The 23,542-nt window shown below is 40.1% G+C and overlaps 1 protein-coding gene across 9 annotated transcripts in view; it reads right to left on the bottom strand.

The window, feature by feature from the left end:
• baz2ba (bromodomain adjacent to zinc finger domain, 2Ba) overlaps positions 1 to 23,542 on the bottom strand; it is a 313,230-nt gene that overhangs the window by 223,555 nt on the left and 66,133 nt on the right. The window contains exon 1 of one of the 9 annotated variants that reach the window (XM_041200665.1): positions 8,406 to 8,421. The exons of the other annotated variants lie outside the window; for them this stretch is intronic. The gene's annotated coding sequence lies outside the window, so the exon portion shown is untranslated. Of the gene's footprint in view, positions 1 to 8,405; positions 8,422 to 23,542 lie in introns of those variants that run through there. 9 annotated transcript variants of the gene reach the window in all.

The following is a 23,542-nucleotide window of genomic DNA, read 5'->3' as shown; positions in this document are numbered from 1 at the left end:
ATTAAAACTCAGGATTAAAGGAACAGTGGGAACATGGATACAAAGTTGGCTAAAGGGGCAGGCACCCTTTATACCAATCTATGTCGCCTCTTCATTGTTCACTACATTTTCCGAGTTTTGTATCATCTGGAAACTTTGAAATAATGTCCAGGGTACCCAAGTCCAGGTCTAATAAATCAAAAAGGGTACTGGTCCTAATATCAGCTCCTGGGGAACACCAGTTTGAAAAAACATCTGCTGACTACTATTCTCTGCTTTCTGCCCCTTAGCCAACATTGTATCCAAGCGGCCCTTATCTTTTAATCCCATGAGTTTTAATTTTGCTTAACAAGTCTATTATGTTGTACTTTGTCATATGTCCACAAAGACAACATCAACCCTGCTCGTTATTTAATCACAGAATTCAATCAAGTTAGTCAAAATGATTTGCCTTTAACAATTCTGTGCCGACTTTAATAACCCATTTATTTTCCAAATGACGATCAATTGTGAAGCAGATTATTGTTTCTAAAAGTTTCCCCACCACTGATGTTAAACTGACTGGCCTCTACTTGTTGGGTTTACCCCTCTCCCCTTTCTTAAGCAAGGGTGTAACATTTGCAATCCCCAAGTCATCTGGCATCATCCTCGCATCCAAGAAGTATTGGAAGATAGTGGACAAAGCCTCTCTTATTTCCATCCTTACATCCTTCACCCCATGCAAACCTGGCGACCTTTCCACTTTGAGGACTGTCAACCGTTTCAAAAGTATTTTCTTTATTTTTATCCTATCCAATGTCCCTATTGTATCCTCCTTTACTGCCACACTGGCAACATCCTCTTTGGTGAACACAGATGCAAAGCACTCATTCAGTACCTCAGCCATGCCTTCTGTTTCCACAAGACTGTCTGCTTTTAGGTTCTTAATTGACCCACCTTTCATTTGACTACTCATTTACCATTTGCATTTATAAAAGACTCTTGGGTTCCCTTTTATGTTAGCTGTTAATCTTTTCTCATACTCTACCTTTCCCCCTCATTCTGTTTTTAAATCTCCTCCGTACCTCTATTTTCAGCTTGATTCTCTACTGTATTAATCTTTCAATTGTCATAACCATCCTTTTTCAGTCTCATTTTAACCTTTATAACTTGAGTCATCCAGGGAATTCTAACTTTGGACATCCTATCATTGCCTCTCATAGGAACATGTCTTTAGGAACTCTAAACCCAAATCATGTACTCTTTGTTCAATTCCTGTTTTTTTGTTCAGCAGTCTTTAATTCCCAAGACTAGATCCAGCACTGCTTCTTTCAGGAATTCCTCCCCAATTTCCCTATACGGTGTTACTAGCTCAGTCTACATTAGGAAAATTGAACATTCCATTATTACCATGTAGTTTTAGCATGTTTCTATAAAAGAAATTACAATGGCTAAAGTTTAAAGAGAAAACAAGGAGTCATAAACCAACAAGAGTACAACAAAGAGAAGGGGATAGCTGCTCAAAAGCACTTTAGAGCAGCGTTTGAGTTTATGCAACAAAGATTGCAGTCAATCATCAAACAGACTATTTGGGGAAGAAAGTTTCCCAGTGGTTGAATTCTTGGAGCATTCATGTCACTCCTCATCTCTAGTTCTGGATTCCATTTCTTGTGAAGAATAGGATTCATCTTCTTCCTTGCTGACCATCTAATTAGAAACTACACCAGATGAGGGAATATCTTACATTAAGACAGTGGTGACCTTTCTACTGTTGGAGGTCTTCAGGGGAAAAGAAGCTTTTGTTAAAGTTGCTGAAATTGTATAGCCCAAGATTATTGAAAATTGTCTTACATACTTCCTAGATATCAACTACTGCCAGTGCAACTGGGAGGTTTTTGAATGGCATGACTGACTGACTGACTGACAATGGTGCAATGGATACAGCAGCATGAGGATTAGAAAAAAATTCAAGGCAAAGTTTTTCCATAATAAAATCTTAAACAGCAAACCTTTGCTTATTTTTCATCTACCAAGCAAGCTCTAAAAATGACTGCAGCAGAGGATACTCAAAATTTCTGTCCCTACACCCCACCCCTGCCCAATACTACAAGTTTCCAGAACCATCTTGTTTACCGTACCTTTCTGGCTTCACCTTATTTAAAAATACAAAGAAATGAAGTATTGTCCCACCTTCAAGTAGCTTTTAATGCAAATATTCCACCTATATATAAGTACCTTCAGTAACCTTGTCTGAAATATTCTGGATGCTGAAATTGTGCTTTTAAAATTAGAATGTCTGCTAAGAGCAAATATACCCATTTACCTTTACAGAAAAACCTAGACACTTCAAGCCTCCTTATTTAAACCTTTGTATCCAAAAAATAAGGAGAAACTAATAAAAGGTACACTTTCATATCCTGTAAATGTATGACATATTGAAATGCATTATCCTTTTCAAACAAGGAATCAGAATATTCATTTTACTGCAGAAGAACAGGCAGTGCATATAAATGAGAAACACTAATGAAATCAACTATCACTGTGCACCTACTTACATATCATATTGGAGGCTTCATAATTTCCCTTTGCTAACTTTCTTTCCCTGTTGCATCATTCTCATAACAATTCAAACCTGTTTGTTTCAATCTGAAGCTTTAGACATGCATCCAAAAAAAAATTACCGTGTAGAATTAAGAGAATCAGTATTACACAAATGCACATTGTTTTGCAAGTACAAAATTCAGCTTCATTTTCAATTACACTGTGTCTGCTCAGTTATTTTATTCTTTACATCTAGAAAGCATTTTTCCTGATTCAACAATATATTACAGTATGTGACATTATAATGCTATCAACATATTTAAACAATAGACCAGGACATTACTGTGCTTCACTTTTCATTAAAATCTTTATAAATGGGCAATATATTCTACTTCTTTGTAATTATACATTTTAACCCGACACACACAGTTGCCGTTACCAAAATGTGTACATTATATTCTGTAACGCAAAAATATTTTTCTGACGATTTTGTCGATTTTTGTCTCCAAGTTCTATCTGTAGTTTGCTCCTAATTGTACCACCGCACAAAACTCAATTCAAAATAAACAGAATTCCCTACGTGGAGGAAACAATACTCCCAAAACTTTATAGATGGTGCATTATTTCATTAATAACATCAGAAACTGAAGAAACATGGTCCTAGTTAAGAATGGTACAAGCACTAGGGAAACCAGACAAGACGAGAACCAAGAGAAAATTAAGGCTACAGAGCAACAGCAGTGTAATTGATATGTATGCAAGGTACCTTATAGGTTGGTACCTTACAGAGACAAGGTTGTTTACAGAACTTTGATCAAGAGTTTGGTGCAGCTCCACTTCCTCAGCTACACTTTTACATTTTTGGAATTTTTTCCAGTTTCCATTAGCACAGGAAAAAATAAAAAATCACTTTCTTTTGCTTTGACGTAACCATTATATATTACCAGTGAAAATATGTCGGAAATATGCAACAACATTTCATTATCAGACCCTCTTATGCAGCTTCTCTTGTCTACAAGTGCCAGACACAAATAATGGCCAAGTGTGGAATTCATGTTAAACTGCTCAAATGCACAAGAGAAAGACTACAAAAAAGGCAATGGTTACAAATATGTGCAAGAAAGATCTGACCTGTAACAAATACAGGACCACTCCAATATGTAAAACACAAAAGCACATGCCTGAATAAATTTTCTATCATCACTAGAGAAGATAAAAATGGTTAGTTAAGAGCATCATACACGTGAAATGCATTTATTAAAAGAAAAAAAAACTTGCATTTATAAAGCGCCTTTCAGGACCTCGGAACATGGCAGCCAGTTTGCACACAGCAAGTTCCCACAAACAGCCAGGAGATAAACGGCCAGATAAACTGTTTTAGTAAATGTTGGTTGAGGGATAAACATTAACCAGGATACCATAGAGAACTCCCCTGCTCTTCTTTGAAATAGTGCCGTGAGATCTTTTGCATCCTCCTGAAAGGGCCGACAGAGCCTCAGCTTAACATATGACCTGCAAAACAGCAGCTCTGACAATGCAGCAATCCCTCGGTATTGCACTGAAGGGTCAGCCTAGGTTATGTGATAAAGTCTCCTACGACTTCAATCATGGCCTTTTGTTTCCAAGATTAAAGCACTACCTATTGATCTATTCCTATCAATGAGATAAATAGTTATAGCCAGTGAAGGGACATACTACAGAAGCACGTTGATTTTAAGGTCTAAATGATGCTATTTCAAGAAATAAAACCCCAAACATCTACATAGACAATGGGATTTGGCTGAGAGCCCAGGAATCCATTAGCCTGTTCAAAGTCCTGAGCCCGAGGGGAAACATTGCTTGAATGACAGCTCTGGATCTCTGATCCATGCTGTCAATTTCTCAATGTTTATTTGCAAAGGATAAAGAGAATTTCAAGTGTTTGCTGTTTCTGCTATTGATACTGTAAAGAGTCTGGATGATTGACACTTCTATTGGGCTGCAGCAAAAAATGATTTTTTTTTAAGCATGTGGAAAGTTATGAATGACTTTTAAAAAAGTTTTTGCACATCCAACTGTCACGATAAGGTTCATTGGTTCTATACAATGTATAGTGGGTGATGGACATGGAAGTGCCATTGCTTGGCAAGGGGGGGCATTAGAGGAGTCATAGGGGTTGTTTGGGGACATACCTTGGCATGGAGGCAATGAGGAGGACTTTTTGAACTTACCTTTAAAAATGTTCCCTCATGCAGACTCTGGTTCACAACACCTCTTGAGATGCCATGAACCATGGCTCTTTGGAGAAGCTGGCCCAACTCCATGAAATTGCAGAGAACTAAGACGTGCACATCTGTGCAATGAAGCCAGCCAGGTCAGGATTGCAGGGCACATGCTCGTGACCCATACCAGCCTGCACCTTTAAAAGGCACTCCTGAAAATCATAAACTCCAGAAACAGGGCCAGGAATCCTGGAATCAGGACCGGCCTGCCATTTTTATAAGACTCCCTAGTCACCCCAACTCGGCAAAAATCCAGCCCTAAGTTTTTTTTACATAAAAGACCAGATGGAATTATTGCTGTATCAATTTGTTTACCAGAGGGGTTTTAAACCACTTTACATCACACACACAAAACACAGAGTCTGTGCAAGACATAAAATAGATTTTGCAAGCAGTAGTCTTCTTTGTGATGTCACCTTTATGAATATTACCATTCTTCCTCCTCTCTCCTTTTCCATTAAATTGAGGAACTACAAATGTAGCAATAGCCCTCCATCGGACACTATGTGTTGGCCAGCATTAAACTATTATTGCAATCAAGCTAATTAGTGGATATTAGTAGCTTTCCCACATTGTGGTTGGCAGCTGCAGGTTAATTACCAAGTTTGACCTTGCAGACTTAAGATTTATTTTATTTACTTTTTATGGTTGTCAATTTCTTAAAGCTCTTTTTCCGGAATTTTCTGTGTCATTGATTTTAATTCTTCAATGTGCACAGGGCTCACTATGTTACATACAAAGTCGGGCTTATATACAAGTGGCAAAGGAAAATAAAAATGTTCTGACAGTCCAAAAGACGATCGTTTGCCATGTACTTTGTTGTCTTTTTATTTCAATTCTGAGAAATCAGGTTTAGGGCTGAAAAAGTGAAAATAAAAACTAAAAGATAGGAAGCTTCGGATGCAAATAAAGGCAGGAACCAACAACCTGAAACAATGATTGAGGAGGCAGTAGCATAGTGGTAATGCCATTGGGCTAGTAATCTATTAACTCAGGCTAATGCTCTGGAGACACAGGTTCAAATCCCACCAAGCAGCCAGAAGAATTTAAATTTGAATAATTAATAAATCTGGAACTAAAAGCTAGTCCAAATAATAGAGACCATGAAACTGTCTTTGACTGTCATAAAAACCCATCCAGTTCACTTTTTAGTTCCTTTCGGGAAGGAAATCTACCATCCTTACCTGACCTGGCCTAGATGTGACACCAGACCCACAGCAATGTGGCTGATTCTTAAATGCCCTCTGAAATGGCTAACAAATGATTCCAACGCACCAAACCACTACAAAAAAGTCAAAAAGGAATGAAACCGGACAGACCAGCTGGCTTCAACCTAGGCACTAGAAATGACAACAATACACCCAGCCTCGTCAACTCTACAAAGTCCTCCTTAGTCACATCTGGGGGCAGGTGCCAGAATTGGGAGAGCTACCCCACAGACTAGTCAAGCAACAGCCTGACATAGCCATACTCAACAAATCATACCTTACAATGTCCCAGACACCACCATTACTATCCCTGGGTATGTCCTGTTCCATCCAGGTTAGATCTACCAGAGGTGTCAGCACAGGGATATACAGTTGTGAGTGAGTTGCCCTGGGAGTCCTCAACATCAACCCCACAAAAGCTCATAGCATCAGGTCAAACATGGGTAAGGAAACCTCCTGCTGATTACCTCCTCAGCTCCCCCTGATGAATCAGCACTTCTCCATGTTGAATACCAATTAGAAGAAGCACCAAGGGTGGCAAAGGCACAGAATGTGCTCTGGGTGGGGACTTCAATGTTCATCACCAAGAGTGGCCCCATAGTACCACTATTGACCAAGCTGGCTGAGCCCTGAAGGACATAGCTGCTAGACTGGGTCTACAGCAGGTGGTGAGGGAAGCAACAGGAGGGAAAAGCCAACTCGACCTCATCACAGAATCACAGTGCAGAGGAGGCCCTTCGGCCCATCGAGTCTGCATCGACACATGAGAAACACCTAACCTACCTGCCTAATCCCATTTACCAGCACTTGGCCCATAGCCTTGAATGTTATGACATGCCAAGTGCTCATCCAGGTACTTTTTAAAGGATGTGATGCAACCCACCTCCACCACCCTCCCAGGAAGCGTATTCCAGACTGTCACCACCCTCTGGGTAAAAACTTTTTTCCTCACATCCCCCCTAAACCTCCTGCCCCTCACCTTGAACTTATGTCCCCTTGTGACTGACCCTTCAACTAAGGGGAACAGCTGCTCCCTATCCACCTTGTCCGTGCCCCTCATAATCTTGTACACCTCGATCAGGTCACCCCTCAGTCTTCTCTGCTCCAACGAAAACAACCCAAGTCTATCCAACCTCTCTTCTTAAATGTTTCATCCCAGGCAACATCCTGGTGAATCTCCTCTGCACCCCCTCCAGTGCAATCACATCCTTCCTATAATGTGGCGACCAGAACTGCACACAGTACTCCAGCTGTGGCCTCACCAAGGTTCTATACAACTCCAACATGACCTCCCTACTTTTGTAAGCTATGCCTCGATTGATAAAGGCAAGTGTCCCAAATGCCTTTTTCACCACCCCACTACAGGCCCCTCTGCCTTCAGAGATCTATGGACACACACGCCAAAGTCCCTTTGTTCCTCAGAACTTCCTAATGCCATGCCATTCATTGAACACTTGCTTGTCAAATTACTTGTCAAATCATCAGTGCCAATTTACCTGTTGCTGATGCATCGGTCCATGACAGTATTGGTACACGTGACCACTACAGAGAAGAAATCCTGTCTTCACTATTTACCCTCCATCATGTTGTGTGGCCCTTCCACCGTGCTAAAGGGGATAGAGTTAGGACAGATTTGGCAACTCAAAAATGGGTATCCTTGAAGCACTGTGGATCATCAGCAAAATTATATTCAACCATAATCTGTAATCTCATGGCCTGGCATATCCCTCAGAGGAACACAGGGGCAGGCCATTTGGCCCTTCGAGCCTGCTCTGCCATTCAATAAGATCATGGCTGAACTGGTTTTGGTCTCAACTACATTTTCCTGTCTGCCTCCCATCACCCTTGACTCCCATGCCTATCAAAAATCTACCTAGCTCTGCCTTGAAGCTATTGCCTTGCAGCTCTTATTCTCATTCGAACAAGCTGCAAGAACTTGGAACCTTTTGGGACAATTGTAAGGACTGAGGTTCCTCTGCTCTACCTTCTCCGTCCCCTTACCTGCCTCATTTGCAGTCCCTGACCAAATCAGACGGCCCTATCCTAAGAGGTGTGATTGGCTTCTGGAACAAAGAGTCCAGGTAACTTTCATCCTCCTTGGTGCATCGCTGTCCATGTAGCTCAGCTCCAGCTCACCGACTCAGAGTCAAAGCTCCTCGAATCAGACAGACATTTACTTTAGATGTGGTTACCTTGGATCACTCTGGCATCCATCAACTTCACATACTGCAGCCAGAACACATCACCTGCCTTGTAATCTTTATTGTGTGTTAATTTATTTTTCCTTAATTTATAATTAATAAACCCTAATTCTCCTAATAAGCTCTACTGCTGTTACTAAACCTTGATACTATACGAATAAAACCTTATATTTACTAATAACTTACCTGAGCTTTGATAGAATAACAAGCAAAATACTCATCAACCAATCACTTACCTGTTTGCTTGTGGTGTCACACTTTAATTTTTCTCAGAAGGTGGCCACAGACACAGCCTACCCGCTTTCGAACTTCCACCGGGTCCATGCTTCCTCTCGCATTGTGTTCACTCTCCCTCTTACTCTCTCGCGTGTGCCGGTTGAGCTCTCAACAGGTCTGCTCTCTCGCTCATTCCCTCTTGCACTGCTTTTGAACTGTCACCCAGTCCACCCCTCACTCCACCATTACCATCAATTCTGTGGATCAACCCTGGTTCAATGAAGAGTACAGGAGAGCATGCCATGAGTAGTGCTCGGCATACCTAAAAATGAGACGTCAATCTGGTGAAGCTACAACACAGAATGACTTGCATGCCGAACAGCAGAAGCAGCATGCAATTGACAGAGCTAAGCGATCCAACAACCAACAGATCAAATCAAATCTGCAGTCCTACCACATCGAGTCATGAATGGTGGTGGACAATTAAATAACTAATCGGAGGAGGCAGCTCCATAAATACCCTGATCCCCAATGACACCAGTACATCAGTGAAAAAGACAAAGCTGAAGCATGTGCAACCATCTTCAGCCAGAAATGCCAAGTGGATGATCAATTTCAGCCCCCTCTCAAGATCCCCAGCATCATGAGCTTAGCATTAGGAAGAGAAGAGTGGGTCTAAGACTCATGTCTAAGACTTACATAAAGGCAATTGTAAGGCTATGAGGACAGAGCTGTCTAAAGTAAACTGGGAAATTAGGTTAAGACTTAGGTCAGTAGAGATGTGGTGAAAGACATTTAACTAGATATTTCGTAACAATCGGTAAAGATACATTCCAGTAAGAAAGAAAGTAAAAGGATACATCATTTGTGGCTAATTAAGGGTAGTATCAGATTCAAAGAAAAAGTGTACAATACACAAAGATTAGCGACAGGTCAGAAGTTTGGACAGAATATAAAAACCAGCAAAGAATGACTAAAGAAAAAGAGGACGGAGAAATTAGAGTTCGAGAGAGAGCTAGCTAAAAATAAAAACACAGGAGTAAGAGTTTCTACAGGTATTTAAAAAGGAAAAGGATAACTAAAGTGAGCATTGGTCCTCTGGAAAATGAGTCAAGAAAAATAATGGGAAATAAGGAAATGGCAGAAGTGCTGAATAGATATTTTGTGTCCGTCTTCACTGTAGAAGACACAAATAATATCCCAAAAATACTTGTAAATCAAGAAGTGAAAGGGGGGGTGGAACTTTAAACAATTACAATCACCAGGGAGAGGGTCCTGAGAAAATCATTAGAACTAAACACTGCTGAAATAGAAGACGCATTGGTTTTAATTTTTCAAAATTCCCAAGATTCTAGAAAGGTTTCATCAGATTCAAAAATAGCAAATGTAGTTCCCTTATTCAAGGAAAAGAGACAGAAAGCAGGAAACTACAGACCAGTTAGCCTAACATCTGTCATAGGGAAAATGCTGGAATCCATTATTGAGGAATCTTAATGCAATCAGGCAGAGTCAACATGGTTTTGCGAAAGGGAAATCACATTTAACTAATTTATTACAGTTCTTTGAGGAAGTAACAAACAACGTGGGACCCTGTGGATGTGGTGTGCTTGGATTTCCAGAAGACATCAAACAAGGTGTCACATCAAAGGTTATTACACAAAATACGAGCTCATTATGTAGGGGGTAACATGTTAGCATTGATAGAGGATTGGTTCGCGAATAGGAAACAGAGTAGGGGTAAATGGGTCATTTTCGGGTTTGCAAGATGTAACCAGTGGAATCCCACATGGATCAGTGCGGAGACCTTAATTATTTACAATCTATATCAATAACTTGGATGTAAAGACCGAATGTATGGCTGTGCCATCAGCAAATTTAGCAAAGAGGTAGTAGAGAAAGTTGTAAAGAGGACATAATGAATTTGCAAAGGGGTATAGATAGGTTAAGTCAGTGGGCAAAAAATTTGCAGATGGTGTTATAATGTGGGAAAACATGAACTTGCCAATTTGGCTGGAAGGATAGAGAAGTAGCATATTGTTTAAATGGAGAGAAATTGAAGAACTATGGTCCAGAGGGATCTGGGTGCTGATCCTTGGCTTGATGGTAATGGTAAAGCCAAGGAAATGCCAGTCCACAAGATTACAGATTTTGGGTTGAATACAATTCTACTGCTACTGATGGCCCACAGCGCCTCATGGCTGCCCAATTTTGTGTGGCTAGATCTATTCTGAATCTATCTTATTTATACAGTGATAGTGCTACACAACTTGATGGGGGGTAACCATAGTGAGAAGACATGACATCATCTCCATAAAGACTGTGTGGTTGCCACTGCTACCAATAATGTCATGGACAGATGAATCTCTGACAGGCAGATTTGTGAGGGTGCAGTACAATGGTCGCTTAGGCAGGCTGTCAGAGGGTGACACGTGCCTGTGTAAATAGCTCAGAGAGAAAGTCAAAGCACTCAGAAGAAGAAAGAAAATTGAAAAGTAAATTTGTATATTTCTGTCTATTGAAAAATCAAAAACTATAAGCAATGTTATTGCAAAGAAGTACCATTTTAAAGAAACAAGCTTTCCTTGGCTGAGGAAAATTATGCTATGTAAGTGATGCAATAGGATGCCATGACTGATTTCACAGCATTCAATATTTGCAAACTAATAAGGATCTGCTGAGCATTGTTTTTAAATGATGTTGTCCATTTAAAGTTTGACTATTTTATTGCAAGGAATAGGAGATAGAAATAATTCTGACTAAAGGTCATGCAATTTTACAATGGATATTATATATCTATTTGGAGAAATATTGCACTTTTGTCTTGGAGTCAGAAGTTACAGGTTAAGTTCCATTCCAGGAACTTTCACTCTTACAATGCAGCACTCCCTCATTGTAAGAGGAGCCAGTTTTCCAATGAAACATGAAGGCTCCATTTGCCTGTTCAAGTAGATGTAAAAGATCTCAGCGCTAAAAAGTTTTTCCAGTATCCTGGCCAATAATTCTCCTTCAATCAACATAAATCAACAGATTCATTTATTTAATCATATTCTATTATTCATATTCATTTATTCAAGTCATTTATTTGTTGCTTTTTGTGGGGCCTTGATGTGCGCAAATTGTCTTTTTTACCTACAAAACAACAAAGTAATTCCTGGACTGTGAAATGCATCCAGGCACCATCAGAATGTGAAAGATTCCATATAAATCTTTCTTGATAATATTGTTTTTCTTTTCCCATCTAGAGTCTGTAATAAATTAATACTGAATGATCTCAAATTTCAGATTGGATGATGAGTCATATTTAAAACTGGACAATGAACTTGAATCAGTTTTTAACTGATCTTTTAGATACCAGCTATTAACTTCATAAAGCTTAAGAGAGAGGGAACTATCGTCTATATTAATAATCTGAAAATAAACCACTGCCACAGCTGCAATAAGTGAGAACAACAGTAATTTGCTGCTGAGTAAAAAAATCCCAGCAGTAATGCAAGTTATTTTTTGTATTGTAACCTGATAGCTCAACATAAACCAGTTACTTAATGGCAAAATACTGCAGATGCTGGGAATCTGAAACAAAAACAAAAAATGCTAGAAAAACTCAGCAAGTCTGAAGAAGAGTCATACGGACTCAAAATGTTAACTCTCTCTTTCTCTCCACAGATGCTGTCAGATCTGCTGAGTTTTTCCAGCATTTTTTGTTTTTGCTTCATAAACCAGTTTGTTGTCTTCAAAATTTTATCCCCAACTAATACTCGGGTAGTATTGTTTCTTGGTGTAATTTTTTTTTATTCATTCATGGGCTGAGGGTGCCCTTCCATCACCTTACTGATGATTGAGAGTAGATTGATGGGGTGGTAATTGGCCGGGTTGGATTTGTCCTGTTTTGTGTGTACTGGACAGATCCGGGCAATTTTCCACATTAGTTGTTAACCCATCTACAAACGCTCACTCCCTCCACCACCAACGCACTGCAGGAATTCACCTTAGGCAGCACCTACCAAACCCACGACCATCACCATCTAGAAGAACAAGGGCAGCAGGCACAAGGGAACACTATCACCTGGAAGTTCCCCTACAAAGTCACTCACCATCTTGACTTGAAAATACATCGTCGTTCCTTCACTGTCGGTGGGTCAAAATCCTGGAATTCCCTCCCTAACAGCACTGTGGGTGCACCTACACCACAGGACTGCAGCGGTTCAAGGAGGCAGCTCACCACCACCTTCTCAAGGGCAATTAGGGATGGTCAATGAAAGCTGGCCTAGCAGCGGCACCCACATCCCATAAAAAAAGTGTATTAAAAAAAAAATCAAGCGGACCCTTGCACCAAAACTGAGCAGGCATTCTGGCACTCCCATACCCCGAAAGCCAGAGATGAAAGCTGAAAAATGTCAAAGGACACGTTGAAGTAACCAGTCTTCAAAAATGAGAACTTGTGTAATAGCTGTTTGGCCTGCTCTTCGAAGCAAGTTAAGAAACTGAATGGCTTGAGCAATTACAGAGACTGAAATATTATCCTTAGTTCTAAGCAAACAGTGCAATTATCCTTAATCCTTCAAGATACAATTCCTCACCCACTGAGTTAAAACTCATGATTCCACACCCTGCCTCCAAATTCCATCTACCTCCAACACCTGCTTACCCAACAAAGCATAAGATTACTAAGCCCCTCAATCCCCTCACTTCTCAAAAAATTTCAACCAAACACATCTGACACCCATCCAATGTGTGTAACCTCAGCCTTCTGTACCCCTGACTGAGGGCTGAAGTCCTGCTACCTCCCCACCCTCACAAAGCACAGTGATGAACTTTGTAAAACACACAAAAAAAACAAAAGCTTTGCAAAGAACCATTATAACAAAATCTTAGATTGCAATTACAGACTTCAACATAATACTATGGTATTTGCTGTTAAGTTCAAATTTCTATCAATATCAAAAAGGACAAATGACAATTGGTGATATAAATCTGTAAACAAGATATGGAAGAATCAAAAGATTTGGAGTTCAAAGAGATAGATACACACAGACAGGTTGTTCCGGCCTTTTCCTGCTAGAGAGGAAAACCACTATATTGAATGATATGTTCTTTCTGGAAGCAAATCAATTTTCTAATTTCTTTAAACTGTTCACATGTCACAGGATTCCTGGAAAATGAATTACACTACAACAGATGTTCCTATTTCTAACTTGATAGTAATGACAGAAATATAGCTGAAAATAATCTAAGTCAAAAATAAATAATTTAATTCACATCTCTGTTTTTATCACAGCAAATATTTGATAATATTGCCGTTCACCAATGCCAAATCTGTGTGAATTAGTGAGAAGAAATACTAGCATACAAGCTAAAACATAGTTACTCACTTCTGAAACAGTTTTCTTACTTTGTTCAAATTATAAAACAGCTTCTCAAAGCAAAAAAGCTTGTTACAATGTAGTGGATTTCTGCAATCATAAGATTTTTTACATTTCTTACTTAGCAAGAAAATGAGAACAATTGATCAGAGGAAACCAAAGGTCACTGAATACGAGAAGGTCACAGCCGAGTTGATAGCAGAAACAGTTCTGATGCTCCTGAACTGCCATTTTTCTTCCTTGACAAAGACTCCATCTGCCACAGAGTCATTTGTAGCCTCAGAGTCAGAATATCAATGACTTCCAACCATTCTGCATGTCTGCTTTCACCTTGACATCACCTTTGTAAATGTGTGGAGCTGAAGGTGCAAATATTTTTTCTACAGCACTATAAAGTTGGAAATCAGTTCAATATAAGTAGCAGCTAAGGCAGCCTTAAATTAAAATTTTAATTAATTAAAACCTAAGATCTTATTTTGTAGGTTCCGATTATATTAGTTAAAAAAAACTTCTGACATTTGAGAAGTTTTGTTGTTGCAACACGAGTCTGTATTTCAGCAACATGATGCAAAAGCTGAAAACTTTAAGAAAAAAGCTCATTGAAGGTTCATTGCGCTATGACACTTGGTTGGAGAGAAAAGAGTTTCATACCCTGAAAATAAATAAAATTCAATCTTCTTAAAAGGCATGTTAATTAAGTCAATATGCTAGCTTACAGCTTGATATCAACTTAAAAAGATGTGAAGCTGGCTTTCAGCTTGGCCAATTTCAAACATTATTGTTTATCTGTGAAAATCACAAATTTATTAATGTTAACATTGTGGTGAATTTTAATGAACACCTGTGAGTAAGTTATGATATAACGGAATTTGCAAGTGTCGCTTATTAAAAATTAATTTGTATACTGAGAAATTCATCATAAAATGTTTACATAAGTGTTTGACCAAGATTTAGTACTGATAAAATATTGAATTTAAAGTCCAATTGCAGTACATTTCAGTAAATTGAACAAGTCTTTTAATTCACAATTCTAAGCGTGTTGATACTATAATTAATCAGGTGTAGCATACACAAATAATCATTTAAAATACTGGTTAGGGGCTCAGAGGACCTGCTGAGCACAACAGTAGATCCTTTAACAGTAATTTTATTTATTTTAAGCAATTAAGATGCTTTCTCAGGACACTGCTTGAAACTGAGTATACTAAGGCCCCGCTTAATGCTGACTCGCTTAACGTTGTTTGTATCCATTTAACATTGCCAGTTTCACTTTAATCTCATTTGACATCTCTTCTGTGGCCTGTGTGTTCACATGACCTTTTCTGCTGAACTTCCACTCTCACCATCACTCCATTTTCTTCCCGCTGCCAGCCTTGCCTCTTGGCGTTGCTCCCCAGCCTTGCCTCTACCCAGCCTTGTCTCCTGGCATTATTCCCTAGCCTTGCCTCTGTCCTTACCTTAGTCACCAGGTCTGTTCTTGCTGCTCCTCTCTTGGCTCCTGTTGCTGGCTACGCTCCTGGCTCATGGCTCCCCTGCTGAACTTGCACCGAAGTCCTGGACTCCATCTGGTGAAGAAATTGGTCAGTGCAGGTAGTTCTCACACTTCAGCTGCTTCCTGCACCGACCAACTTCTGCCATCAGAAGGAGCCTGGTCAATTTCAAAGTTATGTATTGTAGGCGAGAGTACTGTAATTCTTTTAAACATTTTAATATTGTACTTCTTTTATATTTAGTGATTTTTTTTGCAAGTTATTTCAGTGAGGAATGCACAGTGCTGCATGTGTACAGCACAGTATTTCAACCTGTGCATTGGTTTTTCTGGGCGAGAAATGCCTAAGGAATCTAACCCTGGCTTTAACATCAATTCCTATGGGAACCTGTGATTCCTTTCAAGTCATTTCACTTAAAGTCACAATTTTCAGGAATGCAGCCACAACTTAAAGTGAGGACTCCCTGTACTTACTGTCAAATAGGCTCCACAATAACTGCACAGATATGTAATGGAGGTCATATACAATTACTCATATACATATACTCATCTTCTCACTAGGTACGGCACAGCCTTCCGCACCGAATATTGAGTTCAACAACTTTAGATCATGAACTCTCTCCTCCATCCCCACCCCTTTCCCCGATCCCCCTTTTCCAATAATTTATATATTTTTTTTATTTTCCTACCTATTTCCATTATTTTTATATGTATTTGCGTTCATTGTTTTATCTGTACCTTTTAGCCTATTTCAATTCTCCCCCCCACCAGGGCTATCTGTCCCTTGCTCGTCCTGCTTTCTACCCTTAATGTCCCCATTAGCCATTTCTTAGCTAATATCACCACCGTCAACACCTCTTTGTCCTTTTGTCTATGACTTCTTTTGGCAATCTCCACCTATCACTGGAGCTCTATCCAGCTCTACCTGTCCCAACCCTCCTTAAACCAGCTTATATTTCACCTCTTTTCTATTTTTCCTTAGTTCTGATGAAGAGTCATTCGGACTCGAAACTTTGACTGTGTTCCTCTCCACAGCTGCCGTCAGACCTGCTGAGTTTTTCAGGTATTTTTGTTTTTGTTCCATATACAATTATATGTAGTTCTAGAATTGAGGGCTAGCTCAATCTTAGTCGGACATTTTAGGGACCTACACCTGAATGGTCCCATGAGCAGGGATGGGGGAGTTCATACAGCAGGAGTACCGATATATCCAAACGATTTTTGTTGTAAATCTCCTTATGCTGTCTATTAAGTAGAAGCGTCCTGATTTTGCCCAGAGTATATCAAGAAAGATCAATGATTCCTCTAGTCAGAAACGTGACTTATCTCAGTTCCACGTTCTACAAGTGCAAGCCTGTGGAAGCACAATTTTCTTCCTTTCGTTCTTGCATAGGCGATGGAGGGTTTTTTGGTTGCCAGTTATGTGCTCACATTCCAGAGGAAATTTTTTGGGAGGGAAGGGGGGGGGGGGGGGGATGAATGCTAGCCTAGATGGTGTGATTAAGTCTCGAGTGGAACGTGAATATTTTCAATCAGAGGCGACAGAGTTTCCGCTCAGCCATGGATGACACTGCCTTGGCATTGAGATCATCTCTTTCTGCAGTCACCTCCTGACTTCCACTCAGCAAATGATCGGATTTCCTCAAAGTCTCCATCTCCTTCCCCTTGCTTCACCTTTCACATCATATAGATACAGTTTCATTGTTTGGGAGGTGAACAACGTAGGTTTCAGGGTGCCCTCTGTAGGGAGTACAGCTACAATTATGTAGTATTGTCTTATCATATCCCCAGTCCCATACTTCACAACAGGAATCTGTTGTTTATGAGTCTTTGGAAGGTGCAGTCAACACTTTGTGTTCTGATATAGGTCCCTAAAACTTTCTTGTGGGTGCGGCATCTTTAAAGTAAGGGGAGGAAGTGGAAAGTGAAAGGAACAGCCAAGTTTGCAGCAGCCTCAGTTGACAGTTAACTGGACCTGCTTGGTCAGGATAGGAAATGAAGATATCATTCAGCTCACTTCCTCCAGATATTTATTTTTAAATTCACTTACGGGATGTGGACATCACTGGTAAACTCAGCATTGCCCCTCCCTAATTCCCCTTCAGAAGCTCATGAGCCGCATTCTTTGCAGCAGAGGGGGGGGGGGGGGGGGGGGGGGGGGGGCAGGAGGAGGGAGGGGCAAGGGAGAGCGAGCTTGCAGGGACGCAGCATGGCCCACTTGCCTCGTCTGGAATTTTGAATTCTGGAAAAGTCTGATCAGATTGGAAAATAGTGAATGTGACCTCTCTATTCAAGAAAAGGAGACGACAAAGCAGGAAACTAAAGGCCAGTTAGTTTAACATCGGTCATAGGGAAATTGCTGGAATCTATTATCAAGCAGGTTATAGTGGGGCACTTAGAAAATCTCATTGCAATCAGACAAAGTCAACATGGTTTTATGAAAGGAAATCATGTTTGACTAAATTATTGGAGTTCTTTGAAGAAGTAACAAGCAATATGGATAAAGGGTAACCTGTGGATGTGCTGTACTTAAGATTTCCAGAAGGCATTTGACAAAGTGCCATATCAAAGGTTCCCACACAAAATAAAAGCTCTTGGTGTAGGGGGTAACATATTAGCATGGACTGAGGACTGGTTAGCTAACAGGAAATGGAGAGTAGACATAAATGTCATTTTCGGGTTGGCAAGATGTGACGAGTGGAGTGCCACAGGGATCAGTGCTGGAGCCTCAACTATTTACAATTTATATCAATGACTTGGATGAAGGGGCTGGATATATGGTTGCTTAAATTTGCTGATAACACAAAGATAGGAAGGAAAGAGTTAAGAGGACATAAGGAGTCTGCAAAGGGACACTGATAGGTTAAGTGAGTGGAAAAAAAAATTTGGCAGGCAGAGTATAATGTGGGAAAATGTGAACTTGTTCACTTTGGCAGGAAGAATAGAAAGGCAACATATTAGTTAAATGGAGAGAGATTGCAGAACTTCTGAGGTACAGGGGGATCTGGGTGTCCTGGTATATGAATCACAAAAAGTTAGTTTGCAGGTGCAGCAAGTGATTAGGAACATACATGGAATGTTGTCATTCATTGCAAGGGAAATGGAATATCAAAGTAGGGATGCTTTGTGACAGTTGTATAGGGTATTGATGAGACCATATCTAGAGCACTGTATACAGTTTTGGTCTCCTTATTTTAAGAAAGGATATAAATGTGTTGGAAACAGTTCAGAGAGGGTTCACTGGATTGATGCCTGGGATATCTTATGAGAACAGGCTGGGCCTGTATCCATTGCAGTTTAGAAGAATGAGAGGTGATCTTATTGAAACATACAAGATCCTAAGGGGACTTGACAGGGTGGGTGCTGAATGGATGTTTCCCTTGTGGGAGAGACTAGAACTAGTTTAAAAATAAGGGCTCTCTCATTTAAGACAGAGGAGAGAAGAATTTTTTCTCTCAGAGGGTCATGTGTCTTCCACGGACAGCGGTGGAGGCAGGGTCATTGAATATTTTTAAAGGTGGAAGTAGATAGATTCTTGACAGTCCAGAGAGTCAAGGTTATCAGGATAGGCAGAATGTGGAGTTGAGAGCATAACCAGATCAGCCATGATCATTGAATGGTGGAGCAGGCTCGAGGGGCTGAATGGCCTACTCCTGCTCCTAATTCATATGTTCATTTGTATCTTCTGTGCTGTAAAATCAGTCACGAACTATCTTATCATCCATATCTCCACTCCAAGGACGTCTGCAATCGAGATATGAAGATGGTGGACATCGACATAGATAACTGAGACACAGCCAGGACCTCTGAAGGCTGACAATCTGGAGGGGCATTGGAAGAGGCAAGGAGAATCAGAAAGCTCAAATGGTTGAGAACAAGACCCAGAGAATACAGAAGTCTTTACCATATCAGCCTACTGCCTTTATCGACAGCAACTGCAGCAGAGATTGCCAGGCCAGAGTGAGGCTCCTGAGCCACACCAGGTGATGTTTAACACAGAGTTGATCACCAAGGTTCAAACCATCATCTCACAAGGCAGGAAGCTGCCAGGAAATATTGGACCAGGACACAGGGAGGATAATGCCTAGGGTCTTCTTTGAAATAGTGCCATGGGATCTGTTACATCGACCAATTTAATGTCTCAGCTGAAAAACAACATATCAGACAGTGCAGCACTCCCTCAACTTAAAGTGCACAAGGAATTTGAGGAAGTAGCCAAAATGGAGAAAAAGTTACTATACTTGGCTTTGCCCTCCAAAATAATCCAGGAATTATAAACCGAATAGAGTGACACACATTAGACCATGCACTAGATGCATTCAAGTTGATAGTTCTTAGCTTCAAACATGGGAACTTACTGGGTTAACACAGAACTGGTAAACAGATATTTGATGGGAACGGAGTTCTAGAAAACTGAGGCAGTGTTAAATGGGCATATCATCATCAGTAAAGTTGACAGTTGGGAAGCCAGAGGAAAAAAGAGTTTCAGAAAGGGTTTTTGAGGGAGCTGAAATAGAGTTTTCTTTTAAATAGATGGGTGGGGCAGGCAAAATAGGTGGGCACATGAGTGTTGAAGGAGATGAGAGAAGTGGTCACCAAGACTTCAGATGTGAAGAGGAGCCATTCAAAATGGCAAGACTGAGAAATTGGCTTGGAATATGGGTGAGAGTTTAAGAGAAGAATAAGGTTGGGTGAGAGTAGGTGGATAGAGAAGTCAGAAGAGAAATCATGGGAAGCTGAAGTGTTTAATACCAATCATGTGACATTTAAAAGTTTCAATTTTTACTTCCCATGTATTGTATTTAGTGAATAATTTAAAACAGCAAGCAGCAATTAATGTCATCTTAAAACAATGTCAAAACATTAGAATCAGAGTTAGAATTTTTGCCATTTGAGAAGATTACACAATAGATAACAAAACAAACATTTAATCTATTCCCCAAAAAAGTCTTCGCAATTCCAAGACGAAAAGTCTGTTTCTCAACAGCTTATACGCATCACTCTAGGAACAAGAAGAAAACTGTCTCCCATGAAATATTAATGTTTGTGATTAAAAAAATGATCGATTGGTTAGCAGCATCATCAATAAAAACTATGGCACTGATGTACAATACAAAACGCCAGGAAAGTATGCTCTTCATAATAAAGTCAGTTTCAAGGAACGGTGACAAACAATATAGCAAGACAAAAAAATTATTTTTAAAAAGCTTTGGACTCTTGTCAAAGGGGAAGGAAAATCTAGCAAGATTGTCTTTTGAGTATTGCTGGGTCAAAATCCTGGAATTCCCTCCCTAACACCACTGTGGCTATACCTACAGTGCAAGGTCTGAAGTGTTTCAAAAAGGTGGAGCATCACCACCTTCTCAAAGGCAATTAGGGATGGACACGAAATACTGGCCTTGCCAGTGACGCCCACATCTCATGAATGAATAAAATGTATCCCATCCCCTTTTGATTTAAGAGAAAGTCAGCCTCAGAAGAATTTTGATCACACTCTTGTGCACAGTTTTGGTCTCCTTATTTAAGGCAGGATGTAAATGCATTGGAGGTGATTCAAAGGAGGTTTACTAGATTGATCGTTGTCTTATGAGGAAAGGTTGGACAGATTGGGCTCATTTCCACTGGAGTTTAGAAAAGTGAGGGATGATTTGATTGACGTATACAAAATCCTGAACGGCCTTGACAAGGTGGACTTCGAAAGGATGTTTCCTCTTGTGGGCAAGTCCAGAACTAGGAGGCACAGTTTTAAAATTAAGGACAGACATAAGGAGAATTTTTTTCTCTGAGGATTGTGCGACTTTGGAACTTTGCCTCAGAAGACGGTGGAGGCAGGATCATTGAATATTTTTATGGCAGACATAGTTAGATTCTAAAGAGTCATACAGACTCAAAACGTTAACACTGTTTTTCTCTCCACAGATGCTGTTAGGATTGCTGAGTTTTTCCAGCATTTTCTTTTTTGTTGTAGTTAGATTCTTGTTAGGCAAGGGAATCAAAGGTTATCGGAGGTAAACGGGAATGTGGAAATCGAAACACAAGATGATCAGCCATGATCTTATTGAATGGAGGGGCAGGCTCGAGGGGCCAAATGGTCTACTCCTGTTCCTTCTCTTATGTAAACGTGCTTTCCAATTGTAAAATTATTCTTATTTCAAATTTAAATGATATTCCTTTCTCAATTTTCAAATGATTCTGTTAATGTAATGCTTAAACTGGCCTTTTTTGCTTCCACTTGACTTCCCAATTCCCATTTCCTTCAATAGCTCAACAAGTTTATCATGTGAGCAGCTGATAGCAGGTGGTCCCAAAATCTGGCTCCAGTCCGGACCAAGTTATCTCATCTCAGGAGAAGTGGCAGCTTCAAATGAGATGCCTCCAACACTCACTGTCAAGACCCACACATTAATAATGGCTATTTGACAACCTGACAATAACCAATGACTGTGGAATCCATGCCCCAGGCAAGTCAATGCCTTCCAGACAAGCTGGAAAAAACCTGACAAAAATGAAAACATTTTGTTCCAAAAATTGAGGAGCATTTAATGATAGCACTGTCTCGGGTTTAGTTTTTTTTTACTGAAGGCTTCATAAAGCTCTCCATCCCTCACATCCAGACAAGTCAACAATCTAATGATTATTTGTAATAATTAGATATGTTATAGTAGCAGCTGTTTATGTACATTTCAAGATCCAAATTAGAGATACTTTTGTTTTAATGTATCCAGGAGTATGATTATTCACTGAAACAAAATCACATTTGGCAATACCTCATTTTACAGTTTTTCTATCATCTAAATTGTCAAATGGTAAGGAAAACCTTGCTTACCTTCTTTATTTTCCAAGGAACTTTATTTCGATGTAGTCTGAAACAATGTGAAGCAGGGACAGCATCTATAAAGCCACAGTTAAATTTTGCCCCAACTGGATAAAACATTTTCAATTTTGTAAGTTCTCCCTGTCTTTTAGATGAGACATTAAACCGAGGTCCCATCTATCGTCTCAGGTGGACGTAATAGGATCCTATGGTACTATTGCAAAGAAGAGCAAGAAAGCTATCCCCAATGTCCTGACCAATACTTTTCCCTCAATCAATATCAAAAAAATAAATCATCTGGTCAAGATCATAATGCTGTTAGTAGGAGCTTGGAGTGCATTAATTTGCTGTCATGTTTTATAGCAAAGTAGAATACGAGGGCAGGAGTAGGCCACTTGGCCCTTCGAGCTTGCCCAACCATTCAATAAGAACATGGCCGATCTGGTTGTGGTCTCAATTCCACTTTCCTATCTGCCCCCCATAATCCTAGACCCCCTTGTAGATCAAAAATCTATCCAACTTAGCTTTGAATAAATTCAATGACCCAGCCTCCACTACTTTCTGGCAAAGAGAATTCCACAGACTAACAACCCTCAGAAAAAAATTCTCCCCATCTCCATCTTAGAAGGGAGACCTCTTATTCTTAGATTGTGTCCTCTAGTTCCAGTCACCTCAAGGGGAAACATCCTTCCGATATCCACCCTATTTTATGTGTTTCAATAAAATCACCTCTCATTCTTCTAAAATCCAAGGGTATAGTCCCAACCTGTTCAACCTTCTTCATAAAATAAGCCCTTCATCCCAGGAATGAGCCAAGTGAACCTTCTCTGAACTGCTTCTAAAGCATTCATATCCTTTTTCAAATAAGGAGACCAAAACTGTACACGGTATTCCAGAAGTGGTCTCACCAAGGTACTGCACAGCTGCAGTAAAACTTCCCTATTTTTATATTCCGTTCTCCTTGTAATAAACAACATTCCATTTGCTAATCAATTGCATTACATGCAGACTGACTTTTTGTAATTCATGTATCAGGACATCCAAATCCCTCTGCTCCACCAAGTTCTGCAATCTCTCTCCATTTAATTAACATGCTGCTTTTCTATTCTTCCTGCCAAAGTGGATAGGTTCACATTTTCCCACATTAAACTCCATCTGCCAAATGTTTGCCCACTCACCTATATCCCTTTATAGACATTCTACCTCCTCTTGACAACTTACTTCTCTACCTATCTTGGCGTCATCAGCAAATTCCCCTCATCCCAGTCATTGATATAAGTCAAGTAGTTGAGGCCCCAACACTGATCCCTGTGGCACTCCACTAGTTACAGCTTGCCAACGCAAAACTGACCAATTAACCCCACTCTGTTTCCTGTTAGCTAACCAGTCCTATATCCATGCTAATATGTTACTCTCTGCACCATGAGCTCTTAATTTGTGTAGCAACCTTTGATGTGGCACATTATCAAATGCCTTCTGGAAATCCAAGTACAC

The sequence above is a fragment of the Carcharodon carcharias genome, chromosome 12 (genome assembly GCF_017639515.1).
Source record: "Carcharodon carcharias isolate sCarCar2 chromosome 12, sCarCar2.pri, whole genome shotgun sequence".
NCBI classification, from domain to species: domain Eukaryota; kingdom Metazoa; phylum Chordata; class Chondrichthyes; order Lamniformes; family Lamnidae; genus Carcharodon; species Carcharodon carcharias.
This window is presented reverse-complemented; position numbering and strand designations above follow the sequence as displayed.